The sequence below is a fragment of the Lolium perenne genome, chromosome 5 (genome assembly GCF_019359855.2).
Source record: "Lolium perenne isolate Kyuss_39 chromosome 5, Kyuss_2.0, whole genome shotgun sequence".
In the NCBI taxonomy this organism is placed as follows: Eukaryota; Viridiplantae; Streptophyta; class Magnoliopsida; order Poales; family Poaceae; genus Lolium; species Lolium perenne.
Window position 1 is genome coordinate 239,330,883 of NC_067248.2, and position 18,956 is coordinate 239,349,838.

Here is an 18,956-nt window from a genome sequence, read left to right on the forward strand (position 1 = left end):
TTATCTTGCTTGCCATGAAGCCGGTTTGCGGACAGCAGCAGAGTCGAAGACTCCGGTAGGTTTTAGCACGTTACTAAATCGGAAAGAAAAAATGTTCACAGGCAACCGGTAAACCGAAAAAAAATAAACAGATTACATGCAAGTTTGATAGAGGCAGTCCCCGGGAAACATTCGAGGTGCCGGATTCTTTTATTCATAGCATAAGGTACAAAAAGGAACTTCTTACAGCACAACTTCATGAGTAGAAAGGGCGCAACAATGCTATGTTCCAAGGACGCTTGGTCTCATCTCCGGATTTATCCGCCTTTCCTTCTTTCCATTCCTGTGCGTCAATCAGGTAATAGGCATCATTGTGCAGAGCTTTGCTTACAATGAATGGCCCCTCCCAAGGAGGTGAGAGCTTGTGCCGGCCTTCAGTGCGTTGCACTAAGCGTAACACCAAGTCTCCTTCCCGGAAAACTCTCGGGTTAACCTTCCGGCTGTGATAGCGTCTGAGGTTTTGCTGGTAAATGGCTGTTCTTGCCAACGCCAGTTCTCTTGCTTCTTCTAGCAAGTCCACATCGTTTTCTCGGGCCTCTTTTACCTCTTTTTCGGTATAGAGTTGCACCCTTGGTGAGTCATGGAGAATGTCGGTTGGTATTACTGCTTCTGCTCCGTAAACCATGAAGAATGGAGTGTATCCGGTGGACCGGTTTGGAGTCGTTCTTATGCTCCACAACACTGATGGCAGTTCATCAAGCCAACAGCCCGGTGTCTTTTCGAGTGGTTCAATGAGCCTTGGTTTTATACCGGAAAGCACCAGCGCATTGATTCTCTCAACTTGGCCATTGCCTTGTGGGTGTGCCACTAAGCACAAATCCAGCCGGATGTTGTTGTTCTCACAGAACCGCTTGAACTCTCCTTGGGCAAAGTTTGAGCCATTGTCAGTTATAATGCTGTGTGGATATCCATACCGCAGGATGACATCTTTCAGGAACTTCACTGCTGTGTGGCCATCACATTTTGCGATAGGCTTCACTTCTAGCCACTTGGTGAATTTATCCACCATTACCAAGATGTGGGTCATGTTTCCCCTTGCGGTTTTAAATGGGCCAACCATGTCAAGGCACCAAACAGCAAATGGCCATGTTAACGGTATAGTTTTTAAGCCGGAAGCTGGGGTATGATTTTGCTTGGCGTACCTCTGGCACCCATTGCATTTTCTTACCAAATCCTCAGCATTTTCCAAAGCAGTGGGCCAGTAGAACCCATGCCGGAATACTTTTGCCACCAGCGCCCTTGATGAAGCATGATGCCCACATTCTCCTTGGTGAATCTCCTTGAGCATCTCTTTTCCTTCTTCCGGTTCCACACATCTTTGTAGGACACCGGTAACACTTCTCTTGTATACCTCCCCATTGATGAAGGTGTAAGCCTTGGCTCTCCGTTGAATCCTCCTTGACTCGGTTTCGTCAACCGGCAAGTTGCCGTTGATCAGGAATTCCTTAATAGGTTTAAGCCAAGATGGTGCTTCTCTAACCACAAACACCGGCACGTCTATGTCCATGCTGTCCACAAGCATTGCCTCTTCCGGTACGGGCGTCGCAGTCCCCAAGCTTACCGGACCAGTCCCCGGGTTTGCCGGAACAGTCCCCGGGTTTCCTTCGTCAATATCCATTGGCACCACATGTGATTCCGGTACGAAAATTGATTCCGATTCCGGACTTGGCTTGATTGATGGAACTCTTAAGTGTGCCAAGGCTATTCCGGGAGGAATTTCTTGCCTGGATGAACCTAGCTTGGATAAAGCATCCGCGGCATCGTTCTCAGCCCACGGCACATGGTGAAACTCACATCCTTCGAAGAAGCCGGCAATCTTTTGCACATGAAACCTGTATGAGGCCATGTTGGCATCTTTTGCGTCCCAATCTCCGGAACACTGCTGTACCACAAGATCTGAATCGCCATAGCTAATGATCCGGTGCGCACCGATTTCTTTTGCGACCTTAAGCCCATGTATCAGAGCCTCGTACTCAGCGACATTGTTTGATGCCCTGAAGTGCACTTGTAAAACATACCGGAGATGATCTCCCTTTGGTGAGGTGAGTACCACACCGGCACCTAAACCCTCCTTGAGCTTGGATCCGTCAAAGTGCATCTTCCAGTATTCTATTTTGTGTTCTGGCGGCTTGTATTGCATCTCCGCCCAATCGACTAGGAAGTCAGCCAAAGCTTGTGACTTTATGGCGTCTCTTCTTTCGTATACCGGTACGAATGGTGACAACTGAATTGCCCACTTTGCAATCCTGCCGCTGGCATCTTTGTTGCCCATGATATCCGAAATGGGTGCTTCACTCACCACCTTCATGGGGTGCTCCTCGAAGTAGTGCTTGAGTTTAGTGGCGGCCATGAACACGCCATAGGTCATCTTTTGGAAATGGGGGTAGTTTTGTTTCGATAGGGAGAGCACCTCGCTCAAGTAGTATACCGGCCTCTGCACGGTTTTCCCTTATTCCTCTCTTTCTACCACAACCACAACACTCACGACCCGGTTGGTTGCTGCTATGTAGAACAACATGGGCTCCCTCTCCAAAGGCGAGGCCAATACCGGAGCGGTGGCTAGCATTGTTTTCAGCTCTTTGAACGCTGCGTCTGCCTGTGGGGTCCAGACGAAAGTATCCGATTTTTTCATTAAGGCATAGAGCGGCAAAGCCTTTTCTCCTAGCCTGCTTATGAACCGGCTTAGCGATGCCAAGCTTCCGGTAAACTTTTGCACATCTTTTAGTTCCCGTGGGACAGTCATTCTTTCTATTGCCCGGATTTTTACCGGATTAACTTCAATGCCCCGGCTTGACACAAGAAAGCCAAGCAGCTTACCGGCAGGGACACCAAAGGTGCATTTTGCCGGATTAAGTTTCATCCGGAACCGTCTTAGGTTGTCAAATGTTTGCCGGATGTCATCGATTAAGGTGTCTTTTACCTTAGTTTTTATCACAATGTCGTCCACATAGACTTGCACATTCTTTCCGATTTGATCAAACAAGCATTTTTGCATACAGCGCTGGTACGTTGCACCAGCGTTGCGCAAACCAAAAGGCATAGTAACATAGCAATAAGCCCCGTGCCGGGTAATGAACGCAGTTTTTATTTGATCTTCCTTTTTCAGGGGGATTTGGTGGAAACCGGAATACGCATCCAGAAAAGACAACAACTCACACCCAGCAGTAGAATCAATCACTTGATCAATCCGGGGCAGAGGGAAAGGATCTCTTGGGCAAGCCTTGTTGAGGTTGGTGTAGTCGATGCACATGCGCCACACCTTTGGAGATTTTGCCTCCAGGTTATCATCTTTCTTCTTTTCGACCATCACCGGATTGGCCAGCCACTCAGTATGCGTGACCTCCACGATGAAACCGGCAACCAACAGTTTTGTCACCTCTTCTCCAATGATTTTCCTTCTATCTTCAGCGAACCGGCGCAAGGGTTGTCGCACCGGCTTGGCATCCTTCCGGACGTTTAGAGAGTGCTCAGCCAGCTCCCTCGGAACACCCACCAAGTCATCAGTAGACCAGGCAAAGATATTCCGATTCTCACAGAGGAAGCTGATGAGCGCGCTTTCCTATGCTTGATTGAGGCCGGCACCGATACGAACGGTGCGCTCTGGGTAAGCCGGATCCAGCACAATGTCCTTTTTTTCATTCGTCGGCTTGAACGCCGGTGAGCCCAAGTTTCCACTTATTGTCGCCAAACTCAACTGTGAGGATTGAGCCAGCGCAACTGCGGTTTGCATCCTCCTTTTTTCCTCTGCGATCACCAGCGATTCCGCTAGGTTTGATCCGGCAGATGCTGTTTCCAGTGAGACTTTATAGTTTCCCACTATAGTCAAGGGCCCACGAGGTGCCGGCATCTTCATCTTGAGGTAAGCTGTATGAGTTGTGGCCATGAAAGCTGCCAATGCCGGTCTCCCCAGCAACGCATGGTAGGGACTGTCTAGGTCCACCACCTCAAACAGAATGTTTTCCACCCGACAATTGTCACATCCTCCGAAAGACACATCCACCCGGACTTTTCCTACCGGTGCACAGGACAGTCCCGGAACGATTCCATGGAATGTTGTGTGAGTTGGCTGCAGCATGTTTTCGGTTATGCCCAGTGTACGCATTGTATCCTTGTACATGATGTTTATGCTGCTTCCATTCTCTATCAGCACTTTGCTGAATTTTACTCGAGTTTCTGGCCCTCTCATGATTGGGTCCACAACAAGAGCGTATCCACCCGGATTCGGCATGACTTTGGGGTGATCCTTGAACGACCAGGTGATTTCCTGATCTGACCACAGCACGTACTTGGGAACTGCCGGCATCACGACGTTTACTTCCATAGAGCGGCGATGCACACTTTGCCTGTCGGTTGGCTCAGTGACAAAGACAACACAACACAAATGTGGGTCCTCGTAAACATTCCGGCCTAAAGGTGCCGGCGGAGGTGGTTGATCATGATTTTCCTCCACCCGGTTAACTTGTTGGTACTGTTGTATCGGTATGGTATTGGCTCCGGTAAGAGGTGGTGGTGGTGGTAATGGATGTTGGTGTAGCATGTCGTGCGAGGGCGGTAGGATTGTGGAACAGCCATCTGCTTGCGCATCTTTTGCCGCTCCTCTCAGCATCAAGTGCTTGATCCACGAACAATCTTTTGTCAAATGGTTTGCCGGCTTCGATGGGTGTGGAGTATGAAGCTTGCACGGCATGTCCATCGCCGCTTCCATGGTGTATCTCATATGCTCTTGCCAATCTTTTTTCTGTCCCCATCCTTCTTTTTGTACCCATTTCTTCTTAGGACCCGCCCATGGATGCGATCCGGTTTTTTGCCTTTGGTTTCCGCTGGGGCCAGAATTTTCCTGCACTATGGCTACTTGCTGCGGACCATACCTTCAATCCGGGAAATCTTCCCTTCTTTTGTTATGCCGGTTATCCCGGTGTTGATCTTGCCGGGGTTGGTTTGACTGCGCCGGTTCAGCTTGCACAGCCGGTTGCAGTGGGTCTCCCAATGCATAGTTTTCCGCCACTCGCATCATTTCAGCCAATGTGCTTGGCATGTTTCTCTGCAGCCTTTGCCACAGTGGTGATCCTCTCCGGCATCCCTGACTGAACCAAGCAATAGCTTGTGCTTCAATCACTCCTTCGCACATGTTTCTCATTGAGTTCCACCTGGTGAGATAGTCTCGATCTGTTTCACTTGCACGCTGCTGGCATAAAGCAAGCTGCTGGGGCCGGTTTGGCCTCTTGTAAGTGCTGCTGAAGTTGCTCACAAAGGCTTCTTCAAAGTCCAACCATCCATTTATGCTTCCTGCCGGCAAGTTGTTAAGCCAAATACGCGCAGGTCCTACCAGGTAGGACGGTATGATTCTTACCGCCCAACGCCGGTTTACTCCGCCACCAGCCACATAGACAGCTGTGACATAATCCGACAGCCAATCTTCCGGCTTGGTCGTACCATCATACGTTTTTGTGTCTCGGGGAAACTGGAAATTGCGTACCGGTGGCTCTTCTCCCATGATTCGTGGGCCAAAGCACCTTTGTCCTGGGGGACCCTCAGATTCTATCATTTCGGAAAGATGCACTCTGTCCAGCCTGTGCCTCGCATCCTGGCTTGGCAAGCATCTTTACCCCACGCGTTCCCCCAAGGGGTTCCGGTAGGCTCTGATTCGTTCCACCTCGGAATCTCCTTCTTCATATCTTTCCGGTTCCGCGGCTCTTGCCTGCCGGTACCTTGGTGGTCGTATTTCTTCTTCAGTGTACGCTGCCCTTGCAGCTCGATAATTTTGCCCGGTCTCGTGTCTACCGGCATGATTGTTTCCGGCATAGCCATAGCCATTTCCGGCATAGCCACGACCTGCTCCATAGCTTTTTTCTCCGGCATTATGTGGCCCGGCTTTTTGTTTTCCGGCAAGAACCGGATCATACACGGTCATCTGCCGCGCATTCATTTCTTTTTCTCTTCTTTTATCTGGATGAGGGGACGAAGCCTGCCCCTGGGACTTTCTTCCGGCAACTTTTGTCGACCGGATCGATTTTGACTCTAGCGCTGCTTTGTTCATTCTAGCAAGCTCATCATTTTGTGCCTGTATGGTATCTAGCAACTCTCTAACTCTATCTTTCTGCTTTGCCAGAGCCTCACCGGATAACGAATCACACATCTCCATAGCGGCTTTAGCAGCTTTTATAGTTTTATCCGGACTACTGTACTTCGGTTTCTCTACGATGCTCACAGATGCAGAGGTACTTTTACCGGCATGAATTTCCTTACGCAAATCCTGATCTAGATTGCGAGCCTTAAGCCGGTTTTCCGGCATCCTAGCAGCATGAGCACTAACTGAAGCAAAGCCATGGGCAGCGTTATACTCACGTAGGGTCAGGTTCAGCTCGCGCTGCGCCTGGAGGATGTTTGCGCCGCCGGAAAGCAGCGTCCTGCATGTCGCCTCCAGCTGCGCTTGGGCCACAGCCGGATCGATGTTCTGCGCGATGGGTGTCGCCAGCACGTTCATCGCCACTTGGAGTGGCATTTCCGGTGGTGCTGAAGATGCTCCCGCGGCGCCTGCGTCGCGCTCCAGCGGAGGCTTGGCCGGGCGGGTCGATGCCACACGGCCAGCGCCTTCCTCCACAGCGTCCTTGCCGGCGCCGGCCACGCCAGCCATCATGACCTCCACGCTGCCGGCGGCGCGACCAGCACACAGCCACCTTGGCGGATCCGGTGCCACCAGCACCGGCGAGAGGCACTGGCGCACAGGGACGGTGCCGAAGTAGATGCGGCGGCTACCGAACTCGATGATGCGGCCGTTCTTGGGGAACTTACCGCCGTTGGCGAAGAAGCCTACGTTGTCGTTGATGAAGTCCATGGCGTAGATGTTCTGCACGAGCGCGGACACCGTTCGCTCGCCGTCGACGTCGAGGAGGCCCGCCCGAATATGAACTCCAGCAAGCGCCTCTCTCTGCCCCACGGTGGGCGCCAACTGTCATCGTGGTGAACAGACAGATGCCATAGGATGGCTTAAGTTGGGGCCGAGTTGGACGCTAGAGTATTCGGGGGAGGGTTTTGGATTAGGTAGGATGAACTTCCGGGTGCTTTCCTCAAGAACTTGGCCAAGGCCAGAGGTAGAAGAAGAGAGACACAAGGATGAACTCCGTTCTAGATCTTCTCTATTCCATGAACAAGATTACAAGAAGTTTTCATACACACATGCTCGTATTATCTCGTCGTCGCCCGTGAAGGAGGCTGCCCCCTCTCCTTATATAGGGGAGAGGGTGGCTTACAAGGGAAGAAACCCTAACGGCATCTTTGAACAGACAAACTACTTTACAAAGCTACTTTATAAAGCTACTTTAATCATAGGTGACGCCGGTATCTTCTTTAATCAGGGAAGCTGATGTCCTCCGGTTGCTTTGGGCGTCACCATTGTCTTTTACGTCATGGCTTCGTTTAAAGCTACTTTGCTTAGCTCATCTTTGTCTTCTAGCTCCTGGGAGAATCTTTGACCAGCTTGCTGATACCGGTAGTCCGGTATCTTCTTAGCTCATTCCGACATGCCTCTCTTTGGTCATACCGGTATTGGCTTCCTTAGCTGAGAGCCTAAACTCACAGTCCGGAATGAACATCTAACCGGTATCTTGATGGCTCAAGCCATCCGGTTTCGCATGCCTTTGGCATACCGGGGGTCATCCCCCCAACAAGCCTCGTCGCCCCACCTCGTATGCTCTTCGGTCTTCTGGAAGCTCCGTGGAAAAATAAGACCCTGACGTTGATTTCGTCCAATTCCGAGAATATTTCCTTTGTAGGATTTCTGAAACCAAAAACAGCAGAAAACAGCAACTGGCTCTTCGGCATCTCGTTAATAGGTTAGTGCCGGAAAATGCATAATAATGACATAAAGTGTGTATAAAACATGTGAGTATTATCATAAAAGTAGCATGGAACATAAGAAATTATGGATACGTTTGAGACGTATCAAGCATCCCCAAGCTTAGTTCCTACTCGCCCTCGAGTAGGTAAACGATAACAAAGATAATTTCTGAAGTGACATGCTATCATAATCTTGATCAATACTATTGTAAAACATATGAAGTGAATGAAGTGATTCGAAGCAATGGTAAAGACAATGACTAACAACTGATCATATAGCAAAGACTTTTCATGAATAGTACTTTCAAGACAAGCATCAATAAGACTTGCATAGGAGTTATAAAGCAATAAATTCTTAGTAGAAAGTTTTGAAGCAACACAAAGGAAGATATAAGTTTCAGCGGTTGCTTTCAACTTCAACATGTATATCTCATGGATAATTGTCAACACAAAGTAATATGATGAATGCAAATAAGCAAGTATGTAAGAATCAATGCACACAGTTAACACAAGTGTTTCCTTCTAAGATAGAAAGAAGTAGGTAAACTGACTCAACATAAAGTAAAAGAATGGCCCTTCGCAGAGGGAAGCATGGATTACTATTTTTGTGTTAGAGCTTTTATTTTGAAAACATAGAAACAATTTTGTCAATGGTAGTAATAATTCATATGTGTTATGCATAAGACATCTTATAAGTTGCAAGCCTCATGCATAGAATATCAATAGTGCTCGCACCTTGTCCTAATTAGCTTGGATTTACATTGATTATCATTGCATAACATATGTTACAACCAAGTGTCACAAAGGGGTACCTCTATGCCGCCTGTACAAAGGTCTAAGGAGATAAATCGCATTTGATTTCTCGTTTTTGATAGATCTCAACTAAGGACATCCATACCGGGACAACATAGAAAACAGATAATAGACTCCTCTTTAATGCATAAGCATTCAACAACAGATAATATTCTCATAAGAGATTGAGGATTAGTGTCCAAACTGAAACTTCCACCATGATTCATGGCTTTAGTTAGCGGCTCAATGTTCTTCTCTAACAATATGCATACTCAAACCATTTGATCATGAAAATCGCCCTTACTTCAGACAAGACGAACATGCATATCAACTCACATGATATTCAACAAAGGTGTAAAAGTTGATGGCGTCCCCAGAAACATGGTTACCGCTCAACAAGCAACTTATAAGAAATACGATACATAGAAACATATTCAATACCACAATAGTTTTTAAGGCTATTTTCCCATGAGCTATGTATTGCAAAGACGAAGAATGAAATTTTAAAGGTAGCACTCAAGTAATTTACTTTGGAATGGCAGAGAAATACCACATAGTAGGTAGGTATGGTGGACACAAATGGCATAGTTTTTGGCTCAAGAATTTGGATGCACGAGAAGCATTTCCTCTCAGTACAAGGCTTTGGCTAGCAAGGTTGTTTGAAGCAAACACAAGTATGAACCGGTACAACAAAACTTACATAAGAACATATTGCAAGCATTATAAGACTCTACACTGTCTTCCTTGTTGTTCAAACACTTCACCAGAAAATATCTAGACCTTAGAGAGACCAATCATGCAAACCAAATTTCAACAAGCTCTACGGTAGTTCTTCATTAATAGGTGCAAAGTACATGATGCAAGAGCTTAAACATGATCTATTTGAGCACAACAATTGCCAAGTATCAAATTATTCAAGACAATATACCTTTTACCACGTGAAGCATTTTCTGTTTCCAACCATATAACAATCAACGAAACAGTTTCAACCTTCGCCATGAACATTAAAAGTAACGCTAAGAACACCAGTGTTCATATGAAACAGCGGAGCGTGTCTTTCTCCAATACAAAGAATGCTAGGATCCGATTTTATTCAAACAAAAACAAAAATAAAATCAAACAGACGCTCCAAGTAAAGCACATAAGATGTTGCTGAATAAAAATATAGTTTCACTAGAGGTGACCTGATAAGTTGTCGATGAAGAAGGGGATGCCTTGGGCATCCCCAAGCTTAGATGATTGAGTCTTCTTGAAATATGCAGGGATGAACCACGGGGGCATCCCCAAGCTTAGACTTTTCACTCTCCTTGATCATATTGTATCATCCTCCTCTCTTGATCCTTGAAAACTTCCTCCACACCAAACTCGAAACAAACTCATTAGAGGGTTAGTGCATAATCAAAAATTCACATATTCAGAGGTGACATAATCATTCTTAACACTTCTGGACATTGCACAAAGCTACTGAAAGTTAATGGAACAAAGGAATCCATCAAACATAGCAAAACAAGCAATGCGAAATAAAAGGCAGAATCTGTCAAAACAGAACAGTCCGTAAAGACGAATTTTTCAGGGGCACTTAAAAGGCTCAGATGAAAAAGCTCAAATTTAATGAAAGTTGAGTACATATCTGAGGATCACGCACGTAAATTGGCAGATTTTTCTGAGTTACCTACAGACGGGGCTGCTCAATTTCGTGACAGTAAGAAATCTGTTTCTGCGCAGTAATCCAAATCTAGTATCAACCCTACTATCAAAGACTTTACTTGGCACAACAATGCAATAAAGTAAAGATAAGGAGAGGTAGCTACAGTAGTAACAACTTCCAAGACTCAACAAAACAGTAATAAAAACATATATGGGTTATCTCCCAAGAAGTGCTTTTCTTTAACGCCTTTCAGCTAGGCGCAGAAAGTGTGAATCAAGTATTATCAAGAGATGAAGCATCAACATCATAATTTGTTCTAATAATAGAATCAAAAGGTAACTTCATTCTCTTTCTAGGGAAGTGTTCCATACCTTTCTTGAGAGGAAATTGATACTTAATATTACCTTCCTTCATATCAATAATAGCACCAACAGTTCGAAGAAAAGGTCTTCCCAAAATAATGGGACAAGATGCATTGCATTCAATATCCAAGACAACAAAATCAACGGGGACAAGGTTATTGTTAACCGTAATATGAACATTATCAATCCTCCCCAAAGGTTTCTTTGTAGAGTTATCAGCAAGATTAACATCCAAATAACATTTTTTCAATGGTGGCAAGTCAAGCATATCATAGATTTTCTTAGGCATAACAGAAATACTTGCACCAAGATCACATAAAGCTTTACAATTAAAATCATTGACCTTCATCTTAATGATGGGATCCCAACCATCTTCTAACTTCCTAGGAATAGAAGTTTCAAGTTTTAATTTCTCTTCTCTAGCTTTTATGAGAGCATTTGTAATATGTTTTGTAAAGGCCAAATTTATAGCACTAGCATTAGGACTTCTAGCAAGTTTTTGTAAGAACTTAATAACTTCAGAGATATGACAATCATCAAAATCTAAACCATTATGATCTACAGCAATGGGATCATTGTCCCCAATATTTTGAAAAATTTCAGCAGTTTTATCACAAACGATTTCAGCTTAATGATTTCAGGCAGTTTTGCATGCTTTGCACTAGGAGTAGAAACATTGCCAACACCAATTATTTTACCATTGATAGTAGGAGGTTTAGCAACATGTGAAGCATCAAAATTACTAGTGGTGGTAATAGTCCAAACTTTAGCTACATTATTCTCTTTAGCAAGTTTTTTCATTTTCTTCTCTTTCCCACCTAGCATGTAATTCAGCCATCAATCTAATATTTTCATTAATTCGAACTTGGATAGCATTTGCTGTTGCAAATGACTTAATATCTTTATCTTCATTAGGCATAAATTTAAATTTTAAAAGATCAACATCAGCGGCAAGACTATCAACCTTAGAAGCAAGAATATCAATTTTACCAAGTTTTTCTTCAACAGATTTGTTAAAAGCAGTTTGTGTACTAATAAATTCTTTAAGCATGGCTTCAAGACCAGAGGGTACACTGCTATTATTGTTGTAAGAATTACCATAAGAATTACCATAACCATTACCATTATTAGAAGGATATGGCCTATAGTTGTTACCAGAATTATTCCTATAAGCATTGTTGTTGAAATTATTACCTTTAATGAAGTTCACATCAACATGCTCTTCTTGAGCAACCAATGAAGCTAAGGGAACATTATTAGGATCAACATTAGATCTACCATTCACAAGCATAGACATAATAGCATCAATCTTATCACTCAAGGAGGAGGTTTCTTCAACAGAATTTACCTTCTTACCTTGTGGAGCCCTTTCCGTGTGCCATTCAGAGTAATTTATCATAATATCATCAAGAAGCTTTGTTGCCGCCCCAAAGTAATGGACATAAAAGTACCTCCAGCAGCTGAATCCAATAGGTTCCGCGAAGAAAAATTCAATCCTGCATAGAAGGTTTGGATGATCATCCAAGTAGTTAGTCCATGGGTAGGGCAATTCTTTACCAAAGATTTCATTCTTTCCCATGCTTGAGCAACATGTTCATTATCCAATTGCTTAAAATTCATAATGCTACTTCTCAAAGATATAATTTTAGCAGGAGGATAATATCTACCAATGAAAGCATCTTTACATTTAGTCCATGAATCAATACTATTCTTAGGCAAAGATAGCAACCAATCTTTAGCTCTTCCTCTTAAGGAGAAAGGAAACAATTTTAGTTTTATAATGTCTCCATCTACATCCTTATACTTTTGCATTTCACAAAGTTCAACAAAATTATTAAGATGGGCAGCAACATCATCAGAACTAACACCAGAAAATTGCTCTCTCATAACAAGATTTAGTAAAGCAGGTTTAATTTCATAGAATTCTGCTGTAGTAGCAGGTGGAGCAATAGGTGTGCATAGGAAATCATTATTATTTGTGCTAGTGAAGTCACACAACTTAGTGTTTTCAGGAGTATTCATTTTAAAAGTAATAAAAATAAACTAAGCAGAACAGAATTAAATAAAGTAAAGCTAGTAACTATTTTTTTGTGTTTTTGATATAGGAAGCAAACAAGACAGTAAATAAAGTAATGCAAGTAACTAATTTTTTTGTATTTTTGATTATGGAGAAAGCAAACAAAGCAGAAAATAAAATAAAGTGAAGCAAGACAATAACAAAGTAAAGAGATTGGATGTGAGAGACTCCCCTTGCAGCGTGTCTTGATCTCCCCGGCAATGGCGCCAGAAATTTAGCTTGATAACGCGTGAAGCACACGTCCGTTGGGAACCCCAAGTGGAAGGTGTGATGCGTATAGCAGCAAATTTCCCTCAGTATGAAACCAAGGTTATCGAACCAGTAGGAGATGAAGGCTACATGAAGGTTGTTGGCGGAGGAGTGTAGTGCGGCGCAACACCAGGGATTCCAGCGCCAACGTGGAACCTGCACAACACAATCAAAATACTTTGCCCCAACTTAACAGTGAGGTTGTCAATCTCACCGGCTTGCTGTAAACAAAGGATTAAACGTATGGTGTGGAGAATGATGTTTGCTTGTAGAAAACAACAGAGAACAGTGATTGCAGTAGATTGTATTCAGATGTAAAAGGATGGATCGGGGCCCACAGTTCACTAGTGGTGTCTCTCCCATAAGATAAATAGCATGTTGGGTGAACAAATTACAGTTGGGCAATTGACAAATAGAGATGCATACATATCATGATGATTACTATGAGATTTAATCAGGGCATTACGACAAAGTACATAGACCGCTATCCAGCATGCATCTATGCCTAAAAAGTCCACCTTCGGGTTAGTATCCGCACCCCTTCCAGTATTAAGTTGCAAACAACAGACAATTGCATTAAGTATGGTGCGTAATGTAATCAACACAAATATCCTTAGACAAAACATTGATGTTTTATCCCTAGTGGCAACAGCACATCCATAACCTTAGAACTTTCTGTCACTGTCCCAGATTCAATGGAGGCATGAACCCACTATTGAGCATAAATACTCCCTCTTGGAGTCACAAGTATCAACTTGGCCAGAGCCTCTACTAGCAACGGAGAGCATGCAAGAACATAAACAACACATATATGATAGATTGATAATCAACTTGACATAGTATTCAATATTCATCGGATCCCAACAAACACAACATGTAGCATTACAAATAGATGATCTTGATCATGATAGGCAGCTCACAAGATCTAAACATGATAGCACAATGAGGAGAAGACAACCATCTAGCTACTGCTATGGACCCATAGTCCAAGGATGAACTACTCACGCATCAATCCGGAGGCGGGCATGGTGATGTAGAGCCCTCCGGTGATGATTCCCCTCTCCGGCAGGGTGCCGGAGGCTATCTCCCGAATCCCCCCGAGATGGGATTGGCGGCGGCGGCGGCGTCTCTGGAACTTTTTCCGTATCGTGGCTCTCGGTAATAGGTTTTTCGTGACGGAGAGTTTAAGTAGGCGGAAGGGTAGGGTCGGTGGAGACACGAGGGCCCCCCACCATAGGGCGGCGCGGGCCCCACCCTGGCCAGGCGGCCCTGTGGTCTGGGCGCCTCGTCGCCCCACCTCGTATGCTCTTCGATCTTCTGGAAGCTCCGTGGAAAAATAAGACCCTGACGTTGATTTCGTCCAATTCCGAGAATATTTCCTTTGTAGGATTTCTGAAACCAAAAACAGCAGAAAACAACAACTGGCTCTTCGGCATCTCGTTAATAGGTTAGTGCCGGAAAATGCATAATAATGACATAAAGTGTGTATAAAACATGTGATTATTGTCATAAAAGTAGCATGGAACATAAGAAATTATGGATACGTTTGAGACGTATCAAGCATCCCCAAGCTTATTTCCTACTCGCCCTCGAGTAGGTAAACAATAACAAAGATAATTTCTGAAGTGACATGCTATCATAATCTTGATCAATACTATTGTAAAGCATATGAAGTGAATGAAGTGATTCGAAGCAATGGTAAAGACAATGACTAAACAACTGATCATATAGCAAAGACTTTTCATGAATAGTACTTTCAAGACAAGCATCAATAAGACTTGCATAGGAGTTATAAAGCAATAAATTCTTAGTAGAAAGTTTTGAAGCAACACAAAGGAAGATATAAGTTTCAGCGGTTGCTTTCAACTTCAACATGTATATCTCATGGATAATTGTCAACACAAAGTAATATGATAAATGCAAATAAGCAAGTATGTAAGAATCAATGCACACAGTTAACACAAGTGTTTGCTTCTAAGATAGAAAGAAGTAGGTAAACTGACTCAACATAAAGTAAAAGAATGGCCCTTCGCAGAGGGAAGCATGGATTACTATTTTTGTGCTAGAGCTTTTATTTTGAAAACATAGAAACAATTTTCTCAGCGGTAGTAATAATTCATATGTGTTATGCATAAGACATCTTATAAGTTGCAAGCCTCATGCATAGAATACCAATAGTGCTCGCACCTTGTCCTAATTCGCGACGGAGAGTTTAAGTACGCGGAAGGGCAGCGTCGGTGGACACACGAGGGCCCCACACCATAGGGCGGCGCGGGCCCCACCCTGGCCGCGCGGCCCTGTGGTCTGGGCGCCTCGTCGCCCCACCTCGTATGCTCTTCGGTCTTCTGGAAGCTTCGTGGAAAAATAAGACCCTGGGCGTTGATTTCATCCAATTCCGAGAATATTTCCTTTGTAGGATTTCTGAAACCAAAAACAACAGAAAACAGCAACTGGCTCTTCGGCATCTCGTTAATAGGTTAGTGCCGGAAAATGCATAATAATGACATAAAGTGTGTATAAAACATGTGAGTATTGTCATAAAAGTAGCATAGAACATAAGAAATTATGGATACGTTTGAGACGTATCACTCATCATGTGTGTCGTTGCACCGAATGGCATGGTATGAGGCAATGAACCGGGCAATCCTATGTGCAGACCTCCTCACTTGCACTTGAACCCCCATCAAGTCGTAGTGGGTATGATTGACATCTTTCCCGAGATCGTCCTCTATAATCATGTTATGCATGATGACACACGCGGTCATGATATACCAAAGGCATTCTTGGTCCCAAAATATAGCCGGTCCTCTAACAATGGCAAATTGGGCTTGCAAAATCCCAAATGCTCTCTCTACATCTTTCCTAGTCGCCGCTTGTGCATTGTGGAATTGGGTTTGCTTCTTACCTCTTGGTTGAATAATCGGCTTCACAAATGTTTGCCACCTTGGATATATGTCGTCGGCGAGGAAGTAGCCATAGTTGCACTTGTGGCCATTTGCTTCAAACTCCACCAATGGACCTTCCCGCGTTGCAAGTCTTGTCATTAGTGGTGACCGTTGAAGAACATTGATGTCATTGCAAGACCCGTACATTCCAAAAAAGCATGCCATATCCAAGTCTCTTGGTCGGCCACCGCTTCAAGGACTATGGTGGCATCCTTCTTGTACGCTTTTAATTGTCCATGCCATGCCTCCGGACAATTCTTCCAACTCCAATGCATACAATCAATGGAACCAACCATGCCGGGAAATCCCCGGTTGGCGTTGATCTCCAAAAGCCTTGCCGTGTCTTGAGCATTGGGGGCTCTTCAAGTATGTGGAGCCAAAGACATTGACAATTGCAACGACAAAGCGCTTCACACACAAGATAGAAGTGCTCTCTCCCATGGCCAAATGATCATCAATAAGATCCGCCGGTATACCATATGCCAACATACGCAAGGCAGCGGTCACCTTTTAATATGTTCTATGACCAAGTTCTCCGGCGGCATTCCTCCTTTGCTCAAAGAAGCGATCATACTTGGTCACCTCCGTTGCGATGTGCTTGAACAAGTTGAGACTCATCCGGAAACGCCGCCGAAAATAGCTTTCGGGGAATATCGGATTCTCATTGAAATACGACCGCATCAACTTCTCATGCCCTTCAATCCTTTCTCTCCACAACTTCTGTCTACCGAACACCGATCCACCAAATTTTGCCTTCTTAACGGCGCGGTATGCTAATAGTAGCGATATGTTCTTCTCTTCCTCTTGATCATACTCGTCATCCGATGAATCGTATGATGAACTCTACAAACATACATATGAAATTACTTAACTACAACTAACTATTATAGCTAATTGGCGAGTAAAAATCACATCCTAATAGAGGCTGGCCGGCGGAGGTGCATACCTTGCGAGCAAATCGGCGAGCACCATGGTCGCGCCATGTTGTTAGCAAGCTCGAAGACGACGACGACATGGCGACGGCAGCGCGGAGGACAACGCGACGGCGCCGGGAAGGGGGAGGCGGAGGAGGAGCGCCGACTACTGCCCGTCGCTGGCGGCGGCGCGGGCGTCACAGAGCGGCGGAGCGGCCGCCGCCGCCGGGAGGAGCGGGCGAGGCGGATCTACGCCGCGGCGCGCGCAGCGGGGCCGGCGGCGGAATCGACCTGCGGCAGCTGGATTCCGCGGCGGCTGGCGGTGGGGAAATGAGGGCGCGAGCGCGCGGGGGGGGGGGGGGGGGGATTTCCTGCCTTTGGCTTTTCGCGCGTGCGCAGAGCGTTGCCGCGCGCTGTAGCCGACGCGTCACATATGGCGCTCCGGATTGTGCAAAACACCGCGCGTCAAAAAAAAAATTGCAGCACCGCGCCTGATTTTCTCCCGCGCGCTGCATACCGACCGTTTTTTGCATCGTGGCCTATATAGCGCGTCTGTTGGAGATGCTCTTATGCTTGCTTCTCCAATTTGCGTGGGTGTGTGTGCCAACCGGTTGAGCTACAACTACTTGGGCTACATGGGCCTTTTTATGTTGGGCCCAATTTTCTCACGACTTTGATTTGGATTGGAAGTGGAGCCAGAGCCGGGCTCAACTCCCCATCATGCACGGAGTCGGAAAGGGTTTGCCCGTGGCTCTTATATACGGGCGAGCCTACAACACCTGGGTCAGATTCCCAGACGAGAGACGCATAGCCACAGAGGGGAGAGATCTCTCGCCGGAACCGCAGGGAAGATAATCGATTTGACCACCTGCGCCGTCGGCCGCCGCGTTGCCCTAGGTATGTGCGTACACCTTCTCATATCTTCTATTGGCGCGTTGAACTTCAATCATAAACTGGGTCGATTAGGATTCGATCCGGCCGGTTCAGCTCGGATCTGCCTGCGTGTGTTCTTTTGTTCAATTCAAACATGGAGGCCCTGGATTTAATTCACAGTCAGATTGATGTACAGTGACCAATCTAGCATTTTTATTTCTTTCTCAAACAACAAATCCTCTGGTGGTCGTCGATTACAGGATCCGAGCAACGATGGAAAACGGCGACCTGTCAACAATGGCACCGTCGAGCTATTCAGATGATGAGGTGGACAAGGCGGTGGACAAGGCGGTGGACGCCGCCCTCGCTGCCGTGGAGGCCCGGAGTAATAAACCCAGAGGGGGGAAAAAGAAGAAGTGGAAGACCTTCCGGTACCCGCCAGACGAGGCGGAGATGCTCATGAACATCCAGCTGAATACATACCCCAAGATGCCCAACGTGTCGCCCGAGCTGGAAGCAGATTTCCCGGAGATCTTCAGCCAATTAAGGGCCACGTGGGCCAGATGCACGGAAGTTGCGGAGCAGAGCAATAGGCAATTGCTTGCAAAGCGGGATGAGATTCGACGAGAGTACGCAGCCAAAGGCTATGTCACATACAAGGCCGAGGTCACTGACGAGGATGAAGAAGAAGGCCCTCGTCGGCCTCGAGGAGGAGGCAGGAGGAGATTCCGCGCGGGAGTTGGCAAGCATTCAAGTGGAGCTAGAAAGTTAAACTAAACTAGTAGTTAATGAATTACCAGCATCAATTTTGTTTTACACTAACACATTAGCTACATCTGTCTGGAACAGTTAACTGACTAACGCTGTACAAGAGGAATGTGGGTGGCCTGGACTAGACAGTTGCCATTGCCAGCTTGATACGTGTACTCCTTACAGGATTGAACAGAAGCGCATGTGTCGGTCTGAAGTATTGACTGACGTTGGTGGCTGAGTTTATCAAGCTAGCTAATTATAGTGTTCTAGTGTCTCGTGATCTGATTTATGGAGGAACAGCTCTAGTGGTAGAAACTCCTTTACAGCCGAAATTCCCAAACCGACGTACAGATCGCTTGATCATCTTTTTTAAATTTTCTGCTAATAAACAGTCTGATTCGCCAAAACAAACCTCCTTGTGAATAGTGTTCTATCTTCTCTTTGGGCCGACATGTCCTGTGCGCTGCA

The 18,956-nt window shown here is 45.6% G+C and overlaps 1 long non-coding RNA gene across 1 annotated transcript; it reads left to right on the forward strand.

The window, feature by feature from the left end:
- Positions 1 to 17,610: 17,610 nt before the first annotated feature.
- LOC127302394 (uncharacterized) lies at positions 17,611 to 18,744 on the forward strand. Its single transcript, XR_011746110.1, has 2 exons — positions 17,611 to 17,759; positions 17,996 to 18,744. It is a non-coding gene; the product is annotated as an uncharacterized lncRNA (long non-coding RNA).
- Positions 18,745 to 18,956: the final 212 nt, after the last annotated feature.